This window comes from Notamacropus eugenii, chromosome 2, assembly GCF_028372415.1.
Source record: "Notamacropus eugenii isolate mMacEug1 chromosome 2, mMacEug1.pri_v2, whole genome shotgun sequence".
Lineage (NCBI taxonomy): Eukaryota > Metazoa > Chordata > Mammalia > Diprotodontia > Macropodidae > Notamacropus > Notamacropus eugenii.
In genome coordinates, this window is record NC_092873.1 from 65,699,675 (window position 1) to 65,718,887 (window position 19,213).

Genomic DNA, 19,213 nt, shown 5'->3' on the forward strand with positions numbered 1-19,213 from the left:
ATCAAGCTCATCATTTCTTACAGCATTGTAATATTCCATCACAATCATATACTGCAACTTGTTTAACCATTCCCCAATTGATGAGCATCCCTGAAATTTCCAGTTCTTTGCCACCACAAAGAGAGTTCCTATGAATATTTTAGAAAATATAGGTTATTTCCCTTTATCCCTAATCATCTTGGAAATAGACTAAGTGGTGGTTCTACTGAGTCAAAGAATATAGATATTTTAATACCTCCTTGAGCATAATTCCAAATTGCTCTTCCAAATAATGAATAATATGAATGATGAATTAATAATAATTAATAATGAATTAATGCCCCAATTTTTCTACATCCTCTTCAGCATTTGTTGCTTTCCCCTTCTATCATTCTAGCCAATCTGGTTGTTGTAAAATTGTATCTTGAGGTTGTTTTAATCTGCATTTCTTTAATCAATAATGATTTAGAGCATTTTATATGGCTACAAATTGTTTTTATTTCCTCATTGGAAAACTGCCTATTCATGTACTTTGGCCATTTATCAATCAGGGCATCACTTGTATTCTTACAGAGTTGACAAAGTTCCAATTACTATTTGTGAATTTCCCTCATTTTTATTCACTATTTGTAATAATACTAACTTACTCACTATTTGTAACTGACATATTTGATGTAGAAGAAAGAGCATAGTGCTTGGAGATAGAAGACCTGAGCTCAAGGCCAGATCAATCACTTACTAGCCATGTGACTCTGGAAAAGTGCCACAACATCCTGAGCAACCCTATTTAAATCACAGGATTGTTGAGAAACAATTTTTAAATTACGAAGAGTTATATAAATAAGCTATTATTTGTCCCCTTTTTCTGAGAGATTTTATAGTTTAGATTTTCTTTAGGTTGTTTCTGATTCAAGTTTAGCAGAAACAACCTAGGCTTAGAGTCAGGAGAATTTGCTTCTGGACAAGGAAGAAATTCTGTAAGAAGAATCTTGAGTGGAGGTGGTACAAGTAAATGGGCTCAAAGGTGACACAATATCTGTCTACCCTTCACTCTATAGATTTCATTTCTGTATGTAGCATAGCCTATGACTGAGGTCCTATTGATTCCTCCCCTTCTGTCATCAGTTGAGCAATTCACTTGGTTCTTTGTTCTTCATGGAGCTTAGACATTCACAGAATCTGATATGGATTTTAGCTTCCAGACCTCTGATAGCTCACTCTCCTAAGTGCTTGGACTTCATGAGTTTGTAGCCTAGTAAGACACTTTTCAACCTAAGAGCATAGGAGTAAAATAGATTTGACAGAGACAGAAGCAGTAGTGAGGACATGTTTTCACAAGTCACATGGCGGTGGCCAAATAAAGACAGCTTAAAGCCTGCCTCTGTCTGTCTCTGTGTGTCTGTCTGTCTGTTTCTCTCTCTCTCTCTCTCTCTCTCTCTCTCTCTCTCTCTCTCTCTCTCTCTCTCTCTCTCTCTCTCTCTCTCTCTCTCTTTCTCTAGAAGATTACAGTATTTCTCACATGACCTCAACATCAAGAATTCAAGTTAACACCTGCTTAGTGTCAGTTCCAGCTCAGCAGAGTCAAAAGCTCATATTCTTCATCTCATAAGTAAACTGGAAACAATTTATCTGCATGGTCCAGTACGTATGGATAATGCCTCAGCCAAGCATGCTGGATTTGCTGAAAGGCTGGACTTGACCAGATTTTCACAACCTTAATCTGTTTAAAGATCAGATGAAGCAAAAGCTAAATTAGACAATAATGATTTATTATATCAATCATTCATAAATTGATTTATATAGTGAACTTCTCTGGGGTATTTAAGTCATGTTTAAGTTTATATTTTAAAAAAACTTATTTGTACACAATATTCAATCATCACATTTATAGCCTAAGATGAAATACACGTACTTGGCCCACAATTCATATTTTCATTGATGAGAATAAACTGATGATTTAGTTTCAGTGCTCATGGATCATATTCAGATAAAATAATCTTAAGAAACCTGACAAGAGAGTACTATATACCATGTAGCAGTGGCTCCAATGAGTCAAACCACACACAAAAAGCATCCTCATTATATGTTCAAGGAAACAATGCAAATCTAGTTTATTATAGTTAACACAAAAAATTTCTAAATGAAAAATTAAAGGATTCCATGAAGCCTATTAACAAGCATGAACCAATTCTGAATACTGGGCTTTTAAATGCACACAATGTACACAAATCCCATATTCTACTCAACATCCCCACTCTAGCCCACCCCATCTTCAGCTCCCGAAGTCATTTAAGGTGAAAGAACATTAGCTTTTTTGTCAACAAATTCTATGATTGGTCAAATATCAAGGAACACTTAGACATCAGTCTTTGTATACTGATAATAACATTATATTCCAAAGAAAACCTAATCTTTTGTGATGATAAAAACCTATAAACAAAGCAGATGCCTATTTGGAGGGAACAGATAAATAAATTGTGTATATGAATATTATATTACTATATTGTAAGAAATTATGAATATAAAAATACAGACAAACATAGAAAGACCCATGTGAATTAATGCAAAGGGAAGTAAGCAGAGCCAAGAAAATGACGTGCACATTGACCATCAAAACATCAACAAATAAATCCTCATGCAAAAAACCATTCAAACTGAATTTTATGAACTGATAAATATTATTGTCTTTATTTTATCTTTCTCTTATTACCTCAAATAAATTAAGTGTCAAAGAAAGAATAGGAGAAATTACCCCCACACACACTCTCTGAGCCCACTGCACAGGTGAGGGTCAATAATTTTGGAACAAGGCATGAGAGCCTATTTGATTTATTGACGGGTTTTACTGAGTTTATTTTTCTTCTCTACTTTAAATGACTATTTATCTTAAGGGATGGCTCTCTGGGAAAAGAAGAGAAGAATGTTGGGTAAATGAGTGGAATTTTTTAAACATATCAAAATTCTTTTTTTATGGAAGCTATGGTTATTTACTTGACTTGGCTTTGTAACAGGCCTATTCAAAGAATGGGTGCTGTCTCACCCTAAGTGACTACCTGCAAAGACCTTGGCCTAAAGGGCCCAAGGTCTCCCAGTGCATCATGGGCCATCTCCAGTAACCCTAAGGAATATCAGGTCACTGGATTCAGATGGCTTGGGAGGAGAAGTAAGGCTGATGACCTGCTCAGCCCTCCTTCTCTCAAAACAAAGTCAAGGGCAAATCATGTCATCATTTCTTATTGGCAAGAAAGGACGAACATGATGGTTATTTAAAATAATTTTAATGACAATAGCTCATGTTGCAATTTTAACAGTTACTTGATAGCAAGGTTTAGAAAGTCAGGATAGCATTAAAACTTATCACAGACCTTTTCCTTTTGCTTTTCCTCCCAAAGCCCCCCAGTTAAAAATAAAAGAGTAAAGAATTTCTCTAATCAATAACGATTTAGAGCATTTTTTCACATTGCACTTCTTCAAACTACCTGTTCATAGATTTTGGCAATTTATCAATTGGGAAATGACTTGTATTTTTTTTAAATTAATTTATTTAACTTTTAACATTCATTTTCACAAAATTTTGGGTTCCAAATTTTCTCCCCATTTGTCCCTTCCCCCCACCCCAAAACACCGAGTATTCTAATTGCCCCTATCACCAATCTGCCCTCTCTTCTATCATCCCTCCCTTCCCTTGTCCCCATCTTCTCTTTTGTCCTGTAGGGCCAGATAACTTTCTATACCCCTTTACCTGTATTTCTTATTTCCTAGTAGCAAGAACAGTACTCAACAGTTGTTCCTAAAGCTTTGAATTCCAACTTCTCTTCATCCCTCTCTCCCCACCCATTCCCTTTGGGAAGGCAAGCAATTCAATATAGGCCATATCTGTGTAGTTTTGCAAATGACTTCCATAATATTCATGTTATGTAAGACTAACTATATTTCCCTCCATCCTATCGTGTCCCCCATTGCTTCTATTCTCTTTTGATCCTGTCCCTCCCCAAGAGTATTGACTTCAAAGTGCTCCCTCCTCCCATTGCCCTCCCTTCCATCATCCCCCCCAACCTGTTTATCCCCTTCTCCCCCACTTTCCTGTATTGTAAGACAGGTTTTCATAATAAAATGAGTGTGCATTTTATTCCTTCCTTTAGTGGAATGTGATGAGAGTAGACTTCATGTTTTTCTCTCACCTCCCTTCTTTTTCCCTCCACTAAGAAGTCTTTTGCTTGCCTCTTTTATGAGAGATAATTTGCCCCATTCCATTTCCCCCTTACTACTCCCGATATATTTCTCTCTCACCCCTTAATTGCATTTTTTTAAAGATATGATCCCATTCTATTCAATTCACTCTGTGTTCTCTGTTTCTGTGTGTGTGTGTGTGTGTGTGTGTGTGTGTGTAATCCCACCCACTACCCAGGTACTGAAAAGTTTCAAGAGTTACAAATATTGTCTTTCCATGTAGGAATGTAAACAGTTCAACTTTAGTAAGTCCCTTATGACTTCTCTTTGCTGTTTACCTTTTCATGTTTCTCTTCATTCTTGTGTTTGAAAGTCAAATTTTCTTTTCAGCTCTGCTCTTTTCATCAAGAATGCCTGAAAGTGACCAATTTCATTGAAGGACCATTTTTCCCCCTGAAGTATTATACTCAATTTTGCTGGGTAGGTGATTCTTGGTTTTAGTCCTAGGTCCTTTGACTTCTGGAATATCATATTCCATGCCTTTCTGTCCCTCAGTGTAGAAGCTTCTAGATCTTGTGTTATCCTGATTTTATTTCCACAATACTTGAATTGTTTCTTTCTAGCTGCTTGCAATATTTTCTCCTTGACCTGGAATTTGGCCACAATGGTCCTAGGACTTTCTCTTTTTGGATCTCTTTCAGGTGGTGATCTGTGGATTCCTTGAATACTTATTTTGCCCTCTGGTTCTAGAATCTCAGGGCAGTTTTCCTTGATAATTTCATGAAAGATGATGTCTAGGCTCTTTTTTTGATCATGGGTTTCAGGCAGTCCCATAATTTTTAAATTGTCTCTCCTGGATTTATTTTCCAGGTCAGTTGTTTTTCCAATGAGATATTTCACATTATCTTCCATTTTTTCATTCTTTTGGTTTTATTTTGTGATTTCTTGGTTTCTTATAAAGTCATTAGCCTCCATCTGTTCCACTCTAATTTTGAAAGAACTGTTTTCTTCAGTGAGCTTTTGAACCTGCTTTTCCATTTGGCTAATTCTGCTTTTGAAAGCATTCTTCTCCTCATTGGCTTTTTCAACCTCTTTTGTCAATTGAGTTAGCCTATTTTTCAAGGTGTTATTTTCTTCAGCATTTTTTTGGGTCTCCTTTAGCAAGGTGTTGACCTGCTTTTCATGCTTTTCTTTCATCTCTCTCATTTCTCTTCCCAGTTTTTCCTCCATCTCTCTTACTTGATTTTCAAAATCCTTTTTGAGCTCTTCCATGGCCTGAGCCCAAGGTATATTTATTTTGGATGTTTGGGATACAGAAGCCTTGAGTTCTGTGTCTTTCCCTGATGGTAAGCATTGTTCTTCCTCATCAGAAAGGAAGGGAGGAATTATCTGTTCACCAAGAAAGTAACCTTCTATAGTCTTATTTTTTTTCCCTTTTCTGGGCATTTTCCCAGCCAGTAACTTGACTTCTAAGTTTTCTTTCCACCCCCACCACACCTCCAGATCTGCCCAGCCAGCGCTTGGGGTCTGAGATTCAAATGCTGCTTCCCAGCCTCAGGGCTTTTGGCGGGGGCGGGGCTGCTATTCAGTGTGAGATTAAGTTCTGGTGTTCATATGGGGGCAGGGCCGCCTCACAGGGCTCAGTTCCCTCAGGGGGTTTATGTGGAGATCTTCAACAATGGATCCAGGCTCCAGCCTACTTGGGGAGCCCCTGTCTGCTGCAGCCCCTGCTGCTGCCTCCCGAGGGGGCCTGAGTTATGTGGACACCCCACTTCCCTCTCAACCAGCCAAAGAGACCCTCTCACCAACTCTTGTCACCTGTGGGTGGAGGGACCTGTGCTGCTGCTGGAGATTCTGTCCCTGAAGCCTGCTCAAATTTACTCCTCTTGGTGCAGCAAGGCCAAGAGAGAGCTGGGCTCCACTCAGGGTCCGGGCACGATGGACCTTTCACGTCAGGTTTTCAGGTCTCTCTTTAACAGAAATCTCCCCCACTCTGTTGTTCTGTGGCTTCTGCTGCTCCAGAATTTGTCGGGAGTTCTTCTTTACAGATGTTTTATGGGCTGTGGGTTTGGAGCTAGCATATGTGTGTCTTTCTATTCCATCTTGGCTCCTCCAAATGACTTGTATTCTTAAAGATTTGACAAAGTTCTTTATATTTGAGATATGTGACCTTTATCTAAGAAACTGTCTATAAAATTTTCCCCAATTTTATGGGTATTTTTCTGAGCTTGGCTGTATTTGTTTTATTTGTACAAAACCTTTTGCAACTTAAAAATAATCAAAATTATCCATTTTACTCCTTACTTTGCTCTCTGTCTCTTGTTTATTCATAAATTGTTTGCCTATTCATAAATCTGGTGAGTCACATGTTTCATGTTGTTCAAATTTTCTTCTAATATCTCTCTTTGTATGTAGGTCATGAATTTATTTTGACCTTATCTTAATAAATAGTATAAGATATTCTTCCATTCTCACTTGTTGCCATACTGCTTTCTAGTTTTACCAACAATGTTTTGCAAAATAATCTATTCTTATCCCAAAGTTTTGTCTTTACACTTATCAAATGCAAGGTTATTATATGTATTTGTCCCTGCACATTGTATGTCTACTCTGTTCCATTGATCTCCCTTTCTATTTCTTAGCCAGTATCAGATAGTTTAGATAATTACTCCTGTATTATAGAGTTTAAGATCTGGTACCACTAAGCCTCCTTCCTTTACATTTGTTTTCAGTTATTCCTTTGATACCCTTGACTTTTTGTTCTTGCAAATGAATGTTATTAGTATTTTTTTCTCTGTTAAAGTGGAGCTGGAATCGAAACTCAAGGTTTCTGACTCCAAGTTGAACAATTTAACGTTTTGACATCATTTCTTTTTATGAGTCAACGGGTTTAACATTTCTTTAAAGGATTTTTAGATGGCATGTAAATTTGGGGATATGTAAATCCTGATGGTCATTCATTGTGAGCCCGCTTACCTCATTGAAGGCAGCTTTGTCTAGATGGAGCACACTGTTGGTGGTTCTCTTTCATTCATTGATAAGGAAATGAAAAAGTCCCATGGAGATGTCAGTTCTAGGCAGGCAGCTTGGAAAAAAGTAGCAATTTTCGTGTCTGAAATAGTTGACAGGATTTTAATTTTCATTTCCTAAACCATCTAAATATTTGTGACTCCACAATGACTTTGTGAAGAAACAGAGGTTATCTGTCCATTACAGAGCAGTCATTGAGATAATGACAGCTCCAGCTCTATTGTCCAGAAGTCTGTCCTGCTCCCACTTCTCTCTGAAATCTCTCATTCATGCTCATTCCCTCTAGTCCTCTTGTCCCTCCCTTTTCTGTCAGCCGATCACCCTGCTCCAGCACCACTTCCCTCCCTTGATACTCTTGCTCTTTTGGTTAAACAGTTCAATTAATGCATGTCTAACTCCCCCCACTATGCCAGTTCCCAGCACCCTGCACCTTGTACCATACACCCTAATCATTCCCACTTAAATTCCTACCTGCAGTGTTACTTACATAAAAATGGTTAAGGAGAAAAAGAAAAAGAAGTAAGAGAAGGAGAAAGAGAAGGAAATGGAGGAGATGGAAAGAGAAGATGAAAACTGAAGAGGGAGAGGAGGAGGAGAATAAAACTCTACCAATATTGTCCAGGTCACTTGTTGTCTAAAAAACAATAAAAGAAACCTGAAAATACAGTTTTCTATCCTGCTTGCCTCCCACACTGACTTAGTTCCTGCCAATGAAACTGCACTCATCTGCCACTGCTACAAAAAAGAGTGAGTGAGAAGCCAAAGATTAATTCAATAGGGGCTGAGAACTTGCCAGGAACCATAATGATTATGACTTTCTACCATAAGAATAGCTCTCAGCAATAAAAGAATTTGTCAATGAGAACAATGTTAAAAAAACATCTAGTTGCCCAAAGTGGATTATTGCTGATGGAGAAAGAAAAAGAGACCAGATTAAAGTTGATGTATCCAATATTGTATTCTGTGGTTTTATCCAAGAAGAATTATTAAAGTTCTCTTTGGGCCAGAGAGAAGATCTGATGATGTGCACCAAATATGCCTCAGGGAACATTCCTTCAGGCAGGTGAAGCTTACAGGGCATTTCAAAGCTAAAGTGAGAATCCATTACCTGTTGAACAGAGCAAAATTTCTTTTGAATACAGTTTAACTCAGAGCACAGAGAATATCCACTATTCCTTGGTTAGGCTTATTTCAAGAAAGGCCATTGATGATAATGATAATTGACAATTAATTATATAGCTCTGGAGGTAGAGAGGGGACCCAGAACAGAGTTTTAATTGGTAAATGGAACTCCTACTACTAAAGGAGGTTGAGACCTACTTTATAATTCCTAGCCTTATCAAGTCCATTACCAAGTTGGCTGTCACAGCATCGCCCTGTAGCTCTAGAACTAGAAGATACCTCATAGACAATCTAGTTGAACCCATTCATTTTACAGATGAGGAAATTAAGACTCAAGAAGTTAAGTGACCTACCCAACTTCATAGATGATAGTGCTGACATTTGAGTTCAGGTCTCTTGACTCAAAATTTTAGTTCAAAAGTTGATTTTTTTTGGGGGGGGAGTGAGTCACAAACCCAAGCCTTTCTGATTCCAAAGACAGTTCTCTATCTACTAGACTAGACTTACTCTTATTTTTAAAGCTTTATAAAGCATGTAAATTTCTTTATGAACATGATTTCATTGGTCTATGCCACAACTTTGTGAGATAGGGACTATAGATGTTACTGTTTCCATTTTATAGATAAGAAAATTGAGGCTCAAAGGGGACTTCTCAGAAAGAAACATTTATTAAAAGCAGAGGCAGTTAGTTCAGTGGATAGAGCATTGGGCCTGGAGTTAAGAAGACCTGAGTTCAAATCCTGCCTCAGACACTATCCATGTGACCCTGAGCAAGTCACTTAACTTTGGTTTGTCTCAATTGACTGGAGAAGGAAATGAAAAACCATTCCAGTATCTTTGCCAAGAAAATCCCATGGACAGTAGGGTCTACACGGTCACAGAGTCAGTCAGGACTGAACTACTGAACAACAAATGTGCCCAATACTGTAGAGACAAGATAGTCCCTGCTCTTAAGGAACCTAGAGTGATGGGGGAGACTACATGTAAACAATTATATACAAATAAGACAAAGACAGAATGAATTTGTGAGCATTGCAGAGATAAAATTGACTGGATTCCACAACATTTTGAGTATGTGGAGGTGAAAGACAGGGAGAAGTTGAGGTTTAGTGTTTGGATGACTGAGAGGATAGCATTCTACAACCTAACAGAGAAATTCAGAAGAGAGGAGATCATGGTAGGGAGTGGAGGGGAAAGGAGTTCAATTCTGTACATGTTATATTTAAGATGTCTACAGGGCATCTACCTCAAGATACTTAAAAATTACTTATAGATGTGAGAATAAAGATCAGGAGAGAGGTGAGGACTGAATACATATACTAGAAGAGTTAATTCAATACCTGGGAGATGATAAGATCACCCTCAAAAAATCATATAGATAGAGAAGACAATATAGAACAGAGCATTGATGAACATCCAACTTTAAGAGGCATGGCCTGGCTGAAAATCCAGCAAAGGATGGTCAAACAGGGCAGAGGAGAGCTAGGAAAATCAGTATTATACACCTAGAGAAAAGAGAGGCTCGTGGAGAAGTGGGTGATCAGCAGTGTCAATGGCTATAGAGAGGTCCAAAGGAACTTGACTACTCAACCAGGTTGACTCTCTGTATTCCTTTATGGTAAGGAATGAAAAGAGAATCAAATGGAGTTCCCCAAATGGTTGCTTAGTGTTAAGCTTGTAGAAGGGCTACTCATCTCCCCTGCAACACGTGAGCTGCTGACTCTAGAAAGGTCTTGAGTTCACTCACCTACTCTTTCTATGGGGCTGCTGGGGCAGCACAATTGGACTCCTCTCAGAGGAGCCAATGCTCTTCGAAGCTGTGGGCAGAGGAAGGCAACTGAAACAAATTCTACCCCAGTATCACAGGTGCTGAAAGATGGATGATACTGTTTCATGACAGTCAGCCTGCTTCCTTAGCATTTCCTGTTGAGAGTCAAGGCCCAAAGCAATTTAATTCATTTCCCAGAATGTCTGTTTCACCACAGGTCAAGCCAATTCAACTTCTCTGAGCACACTGGGGCAGATCTTACTTATGTTTCCAGTGCTCCTGGTGCCTACACTCACCAAAGAGGGAGGGAGATGAAGAGACAAGACAGATAGACAACACGTAGGAACAGAGACTGCAACAGAAACATGATCTAGGAAGGCATGGTGACTCCATCCTCTTCACCTTACCTTTCATGGTAGGTCAAATGTACCAATCATCAAGCAATCAACATTTATTGAGTGATATTTCCCCTTTTCATCACTATCATTACTTCTCTACTCCAACTTCTAACTGTCCTCAAAATATCTCCCTTGTAACAAATGACCATAGCTGGAAAAAAAAAAAAACAAATCCATACACTGTCTATGCATGAAACTGTATGCCTCATTCTGCTCCACTTGTCTTCCGAAAGGTAGATGGCATACCGCACTATCATTTGTCAGCTAGCCCATAAGTATTTCTTAAGCACCTATTATGTACCAGGGGCCACTAGGTGGTGTAGTGGTTAAAACACTGGATTTGAAATCAGGAAGACTCATCTTCCCAAGTTCAAATTCAGTCTCAGACAATAACTGTGACCCTGAGCAAGTCACTTGACCCTGTTTGGGGACAGCTAGGTGGTGCAGTAGATAAGAGCACCAGTGCAGGAGTCAGGAGGACCTGAGTTCAAATCTCATCTCAGACACTTGATACTCACTAGTTGTGTGACCTTGAGCAAGTCACTTAACCCCAATTGCCTCATCCTGGGTCATCTCCCGTCATCCTGATGAATATCTGGTCACTGGATTCAGATGACTCTGGAGGAAAAGTGAGACTGGTGATCTGCATAGCCCTCACTCACTCAAAACAAAGTCAAGTGCAAGTTATTTCTTTATTTCTCTGATGGCATGGTCTTCTTTGGCAATGAAGAAAACACACACTCATTATGTACCAGGAACTATGCTAAGCATTGGGGATAAAAAAGAGGCAGACATACACACGTGTGTGTGTGTGTATATATGTATATATGTATGTACACACATATATGTATATATATACATACATATATACACAGACATATACACATTTGTGTGTAGGAGGAATATGAAATTATTAATAGAGGAAAGGCACTAGAATTAAGAGGATTTGGAGTTCTTTATTTTTAACTCTTGTATCCCTCTCTCTTATTCTCTCTGAAACCCATTCTTGCTTTTGTTCATTAGTGTTTGATTCTTTGTGCTCCCATTTGCAGTCATCTTAGCAAAGATTTTGGTTTGACAGTTCCTTCTCCACCTCATTCTATAGATGAGAAACTAAGGCAAAGAGTGGTAAGTGACTTGTCCAGGGTCACATAGCTAGTAAATATATGGGGCCAGATTTTAACTCATGGAGGTGAATCTTTCTGATTCTAAGCCCAGTGCTTTATCCATTGTATCACCAAGATGCCCTCTGAGATTTATGCCAGTGAAAAATAGTATGATTTTTGGAACTTCTGGGAGCCAAGAAAGTAAAGTGAACTGTAGGTCCTCTGGCCCTCACTTGTTGACCTTGAAAAACCCAGAGGATGTTGCCCCAGGAAAAATCTCAGAACAGCAGGGCCAGAAGAAAGAGTACAGTAGTCTCTTAGCTTGGGACTCTAAGGAGATCAATGAAAAGGGTCCCTCTTGCTGTGGCACAAAGGGAACTGTGCAGGACCAGAAGTGTCACAGCAAGTCCCAACTCAGTGGACCAGCAAGAGATCCTGAGCCCTATGGAGATGGAGCCAGCAAGCACCAACACCAGGACCCTAGGCATTCCTTCACACAGCCAAGGGAATTGGGAAGACACAAGGACAGATAGGGTTCACCAGATGCTAAGCTTGCCTGTGCTCCAGCACAAACCTAGGGGAGGGAGAGACCTCCAGTGGCTAGACCACCCCTCCCTCACACACCATGCCATGAGCTTCAGTGTAATCCTGTGGAAACTGAGGTAGTCTTCACCTGGCCTTGGACTTGGCACACACCAGACTACTCAGCAACAGGTAAGGTGCAGTATTATGTAGCTTCAAGAAGCCACAACATACAAAGCCAGTAACCAGGCCTATAGCTCCTAGCACAAGAAATGTGGGACAGAGTCCCCTGTGCTCCAGAAGTATAGATTCACTTTAAAAGACAGCAAAAAGGCAATCACCATGAGGAAGAAATAAATTAAAAAAGCAAAGACCATAGAGTTTAATTATAGAGACAGGGAAGATCAAAATACAAATTCAGAAGAGGATAGCATTGACACTATACCTACATCTGAAACCTCAAAGATGTATATGAACTGGTCTCAAGCCCAAACAGCATTCTAGGAAGAGCTCAAGAAGAATTATAAAAGCCAAATTAGAGAGGTAGAAGAAAAAGAGATCAATGATCTTAAAATTACAATCAGATCCTTAAAAAAGTAAAATTGACCAAATGGATAAGGAGTTACAAAACCTAACTGGAGAAAATAACTCCATAAAAAGAACAACTGGACAAATGGAAAAGAAGATACAAAAGCTAACTGAAGAAAACAATTCATTAAAAATGTGAACTGGGCAAGTAGAAACTAATGACTCTATGAGGCATCAAGAATTAGTCAAACAAAATCTAAAGAATGAAAAAAATAGAAGAAAACAAAATATCTCATTAGAAAAACAACTGACCTGGAAAATAGATCCAGGAGAGAAAAATCTAAGAATTATTTGTCTACCAAAAAGCCATGATGAGAAAAGCGACCTTAATAATATCTTCTAAGAAATCATCAAGAAAAACTGTCCTGAGGTCCTAGATCCAGAGGGCAAAATAATCATCAAAATAATCCACTGATCGTCTCCTGAAACAAATTCTAAATTGAAAGTGCCAAGAAATAGTGTTGCTATATTCTAGAATTATCAGATCAAGGAGAAAATACTGCAAGCAGCCAAAAAGAAGCAATTCAAATATCAAGTAAGTACAGTCAGGATCACACAGCACCTTGCAGCTTCTCAATTAAAGGGTCAGAGGTATTGGAATATGATATTGTATAAAGTAAAGGAGATTTCACTACAACCAAGGATCAATTACCCAGCAAAATTGAGCATACTCTTTCAGGCAAGGAGATGAACATTCAATGAAATAAGGGATTTCCAGATCTTCCTGATAAAAAGGACAGAGTTCAGTAGAAAATTTGATCTTCAAATAAAAGACTAAAGAGAGGCATAAAAAGGAAAACAGGAAAAAAGGAAAAAAAACTTGTTATTTATAGGTAAACTCTTTACATCCCCATATTGAAAAATGATTCTGCTTAATCTTGAGAATTGTATATTTATTACAACATTTTAAAGGGAGATACATAGATAGAGGGTATGAGTATATATTAACTTACGTGATGATAAAAAATCTCATTAAGGATTGTGAAGAAAGAAGACAAAAGAAGGCAGAAAAGCATAAACTGCATCACATGAAGGGGAAGAACATATTATAGTAGAGGGAAAGAAGGGAGGGAGATGAACACTGCTCGAGCTTTACTCTCATTGGATTTGGTTCAAGGAGGGAATACCATAGTTAAACATAAATATGTAATCTGCCTGTAAAAGCATGGATCCTGATATACACAGGGATGGGGGAGGGGGAGAAGGACTGCTATCACAAGTTCTTTGATTGGCTTTTCTAAAAGGCAAGGCAACTTTTTAGTGATCAGCAATCACTTCAATCAAGCACATATACCGTCAGTTCAGGGGAAAAAGTCAGTACCTTGAACTTCAGAGAAAATACAGCTGCTTGACATAAACAATACATACATCATAGATCAATAGACAGATAAAACTGTCTGATCATTACATAGTTACCAGAGAGAGAAGCACCAACATGTGGGTTTATATGCAGAAAAAGCTTTTAACAATTCCTATTGCAAACAATGGACAGCATAGGAATAAATAGAGCCATTTTTAAAATAATACCTGCTATCCACCTAAAACCATTAGCAAGCATTATATGCAAAGGAGATATGCTAGAAGCATTTCCAAAAAGATTGAGAGTAAAACAAGAATGTCCATTATCACCATTGTTATTCAATATGGTACTAGAAATATGAGCTTTAGCAATGAGAGAAAAAGAAATTGAAGGAATTGGAACAGGCAAAGAAGAAACTAAACTATCACTCTTTGCAAATGATACGATGATATGCTTAGAGAATCCTAGAGAATCAAGTAAAAAAACTACTTGAAATAATAAAGAACTTTTGTAAAGTTGCAGGATACAAAATAAACCTACTTAAATCATTTGCATTTCTAGATATTACTGAGACAAATAGCAAGAGACAGAAAAAGAAATCCCATTTAAAGTTACTGTAGACATTATGAACTATTTGAGAGTCTATCTGCCAAAACAAACCCAGGGATTATATCAACATATTTATGAAACACTTTTCGCAAAAATAAAGTCAAATCTAAATAATTGGAAAAACATCAGTTGCTTGTGGATAGGTTGAGTTAATATAATAAAAATGCCAATTTTACCCAAATTAATTTGCTTATTCTGTGTCATACCAATCAAACTACCAGAAAATTATTTTCTAGAGCTAGAAAAAATAATATCAAAATTTATCTGGAAGAACAAAAGATTCAGAATATCAAGGGAATTAATGAAAATAAATGCTAGGGAAGGTGATCTAGCCCTACCAGATCTTAAATTGTATGATAAATCAACACTCATCAAAAGCACTTGGTATTAGCTAAGAAATGGAAAAGTAAATGAGTGGAATAGGTTTGGTACTCAAGACACAGTAGGCAATGACTGTAGCAGTCTACCCTTTCATAAACCAAGGACCCCAGCTTCTGGGATAAGAACTCATTGTTTGACAAAAACTGCTGAGAAAAGTGGAAAATAGTGTGGCAGAAACTGGGCGTAGACCAATGCCTGACACCATATACCAGAATAAAATCTAAATGGGTACATGATCTAGGTATAAAGGCTGACACTATAAACAAGTTATAGAAACAAGGGATAGTGCATTCATCAGATTTATGGAGAATGGAGAATGGAGAAATTTATGTCCAAACAAGAGATAAAGTACAATATAAAATGGAGAACTCTGATTACTAAATTGAAAACATTTTTTGCACAAAAAATGTCATTACAACCCAGATTAGGGATGAAGCAGAAAACTGGGAAACAATTTTTACAACTGGTATCTGTGATAAAGGCCTCATTTCTAAAATATATACAGAACTGAGTCAAATTTAGAAGAATACAAGCCATTACCCAATTAAGAAATGGTCAAAGGATGTGAAAAGGCAGTTTTCAGAGGAAGAAATTAAAGCTATCTGTAGTCATATGAAAAAATGCTCTAAATCATTATTTGTTAGAGAGATGCAAATCAAAACAACTCTGAGGTTAGGCAACCTATCAGATTGGCTAACATGACAAAATAGGAAAGTAATAAATGTTGGAGAAGATGTGGAAGAGTTGGAAGACTAATTTATTGTTGGTGGAGCTGTGAGCTGATCTAACTGTTTCGCAGAGCAATTTTGAACTATGCCCAAAGGGTCATAAAAATGTGTATACTCTTTGACCCAGCAATACCACTTCTAGGGCTGTATCCCAAAGGGATCATAAAACTGAGAAAAGGACCCACATATACAAAAATACTTATAGCAACTCTTTTTGTGGTGGCCAAGAACTGTAAATCAAGGTGATGTGCATCCATTGGGGAATGGTTGAACAAGTTGTAGTATATGAATGTAATGGAATACGACTGTACTATAAGAAATGATGAACGGTTGGACTTCAGAAAAACCTGGAAAGACTTGTATGAACTGATGCTGAGTGAATTGAGCAAAGTCAGGAGAACATTATACACAATAACAGCCACAGTGGGTGAGGACGATTTTTGACAGACTTAGCCTTTCACAACAACGCAAGGACCTAAAACATTTCCAAAGGACTCATGATGCAAAATTCCTTCGACATTCAGAGAAAGAACTACGGAGTCAGAACACAGAATTAAACAGATTATTTTCTCTTTTTTTAATGTTATGTTATGTTTTGTTTTGTTTTTCTCATGGTTTCTCTCATTCGTTTTAATTCTTCTTTGCAACATGACTAATATGAAAATGTGTTTACTAGAAATGCATGTGTAGAAAGCACATCAGATTGCATGCTGTCTTGGGGATGGAGGGGGAGAAAACTTGGAACTTATGGAAGTGCATGCTGAAAACTGAAAACAAATAAGTTAATAAATTTGCAAAAAATAAAAAAAAATAGCACGATTTTATTTTAGAGGAAAAAGTCAACACAATTGATCAGTACACTGAAAAAATCCGAAATTGTATGCCATTTATAATGCCTGTAACTTTCCCACCTCCACGAAAGTATTAGGTTAGAGTTGTCTTCTCATAGCTCTTCATTTGAGTTGTTTTATGCTTATATTTTTGTTACATTTACTTTTTTTTTTTGGTGTGTAGTGCTTTTCATTTATGTTATTGTGGTTATCTTGTGTACTGTTTTCTTTGTTCTGCTAACTTCACTCTGCATCAGTTCCTATAGATTTTTCCAGATTTACTATGTTCAGCACACACATTATTACTTGAAGCATACCAGTACCCACATACCACAATTTGTTTAGCCATTCCCCAATCCATGGACATCTACTTTTCTTCCCATTTTTATCTATCACAAGAAACTTCTTCTATACGTATTTTAGAGTATATGGAGACTTTTTTCTTAGCAATGGCTTCTTTGGAGTAAAAGTGCAGTAATGGAGGCTCTGGTTCAAAGGGTATGAATATTTTTAGTCACTTTGTTTGCATAATTTCATTTTTTCCCCCAAAATTGTTGGACCATTTCAAAGCTCCACCAACAATGTGTTAGTGTGGATATCTTTCCACAACCCTTCCAATATTTCCTATTGCCATTTTTTGTCATTTTTTTCTGTTTGTAGGGTATGAGGTGAAAGTACAGATTGTTTGTTGTTTTTTTGTTTTTTACACTTGTCTTATTATTAGTGATTTGGTACATTTTTATGTGATCGCGAATATTTGGCCATTCTTTTGAGAACTGTTTGTTCCTATCTTTTGACTGTTGAGGAATGGCTATTAGTTATACGCATAAATATTTTGTATATTGCTATTTAATATATGTACATATGTATATATTTCTCTATATGTAGACAGACATTTATATTTACATATTGTAGATACTAAACCCTTATCAGAGACATTTAATACAAAAATTTTTCTTCCCATTTGATCAATTCTCTTCTTCTGCTAAATTTATTGATGTTGTCTGTGTAGAAGCTTTTCAATTTCAAGTAATCAAACACCTATTTTATCTTTTGTAATATTCTCTATCTTTTGTTTGATCAAGAATACATTTCCTTACATATATTTGTGAGCATTTGTTTCTCTTATTTTTTATTGCTTGATATTTAATATTTAGATTATATATATGTATACTATATATATGTATATATATATACACACATCTATATGTATTTGTATGTATATTTAGGAGTCTAAGGTATGCTCTAAGGCAAATTTCTACTATACTTTTCCAGTCAAATAAGGAGTGTTTCAAAATGTAATTTGTTTTCCACTTCATCAAACACTGAGTTATTGAATTCTATTGCATAGGTTTTTCTATTAACCTGTCTTTCTCTTTAGTCACTATCATCCTTGCACCCCTGTTATGAACATTCGTAGTTAAAATGTTGTAATCTGTTGAAGAAAATTTTTGAATCAATATTCATTAATGATATTGGTCTAGAGTTTTCTTCCAAGTTTTTTAATCTCTGTTTAGGTATTAGGATTATATTTGTTTTACAAAAAGATTCTGTTGGAGTGCTTTCTTCATCAGTTTTGAGAATAGTGAAGTATGAGTAAATTGTTATGTAAAAGGTTGACAGAATTGTCTTGTGAATCCATTAGGTACAGGAAGCCCCCTGCCCCCATACACACAAACTGCTTTGGTAATTCCTTTATAGCTAGATCTATTTCCCTTTTTAGGTTTAGGTTATTTAATATCTCTACTTTTTCTTCCAGTTGTTGATGTATATTTTTCAAGATATTCCTCTATTTCTTTTGTATTCTCATTTTCTCTAGCTTATAATTGTGCGTAATATTTCTGATTCCTCTTATTTCTTCTGTTTTGTTATGATTTCATCATGTTCATTTGCTATTACATTGATTTAATTTTCTACTATTTTCTTTTCAATCAGATTAGTTAGGGTCTTCTCAAAAAACCCACTTTTATTTTTATTATCATTTCTATGGGGTTGTCTATATTTATCTATTTCCCCTCTAATTTCAATATTATTTTGATGCTTATTTTAGGTTTGTTGATTTATTGATTTTCTAAATTTTAAGATGCCTATTCAGTTCATTAATATTCTCTTTTTTCTAATTTTTAATGCATGATTGTCAGGATGCAATTTCAACCATATGAGAAATGCTTTATCTGCATCTCAGGAATTTTGGTATTTTTCCATCATTATCATTTTCTTTTATGTAATTATTAATTGCCGTTATTGTTTGTTCTCTGACACCCATTTTTTAAGATTTCATTGTCAAGTCTCCATTTGGGGATGTATATTTCATTTGTGATCCCTGAACCAATTTCTATTCTTACTGAATCGCAGTCTGTAAAGGATATATTTACTATTTCTGCCATTTTTACATTTGTTTACAATATATCTGTGCCCTAGTACATAGCCAATTTTTATAAAATTCCCTTGTGGTGCAGTGATAAATGTATGTTTTTTATGTCACATTTATAAGATGCCATAAGTTGTTTAACTTTAGTTTCTCCAGAAATTTGGTTATTTCTTTATTTTTCCTTTTGTTTATCTTTCTGTTAAAGTTATCCAAATCTGAGAACAGTATAATAAAGTTTCCTGTCAATATCTGTGTTACTGTATATCTTCTTGAAATTCAGTGAATGTCTCCTTTTTGAATTTGGATACTGG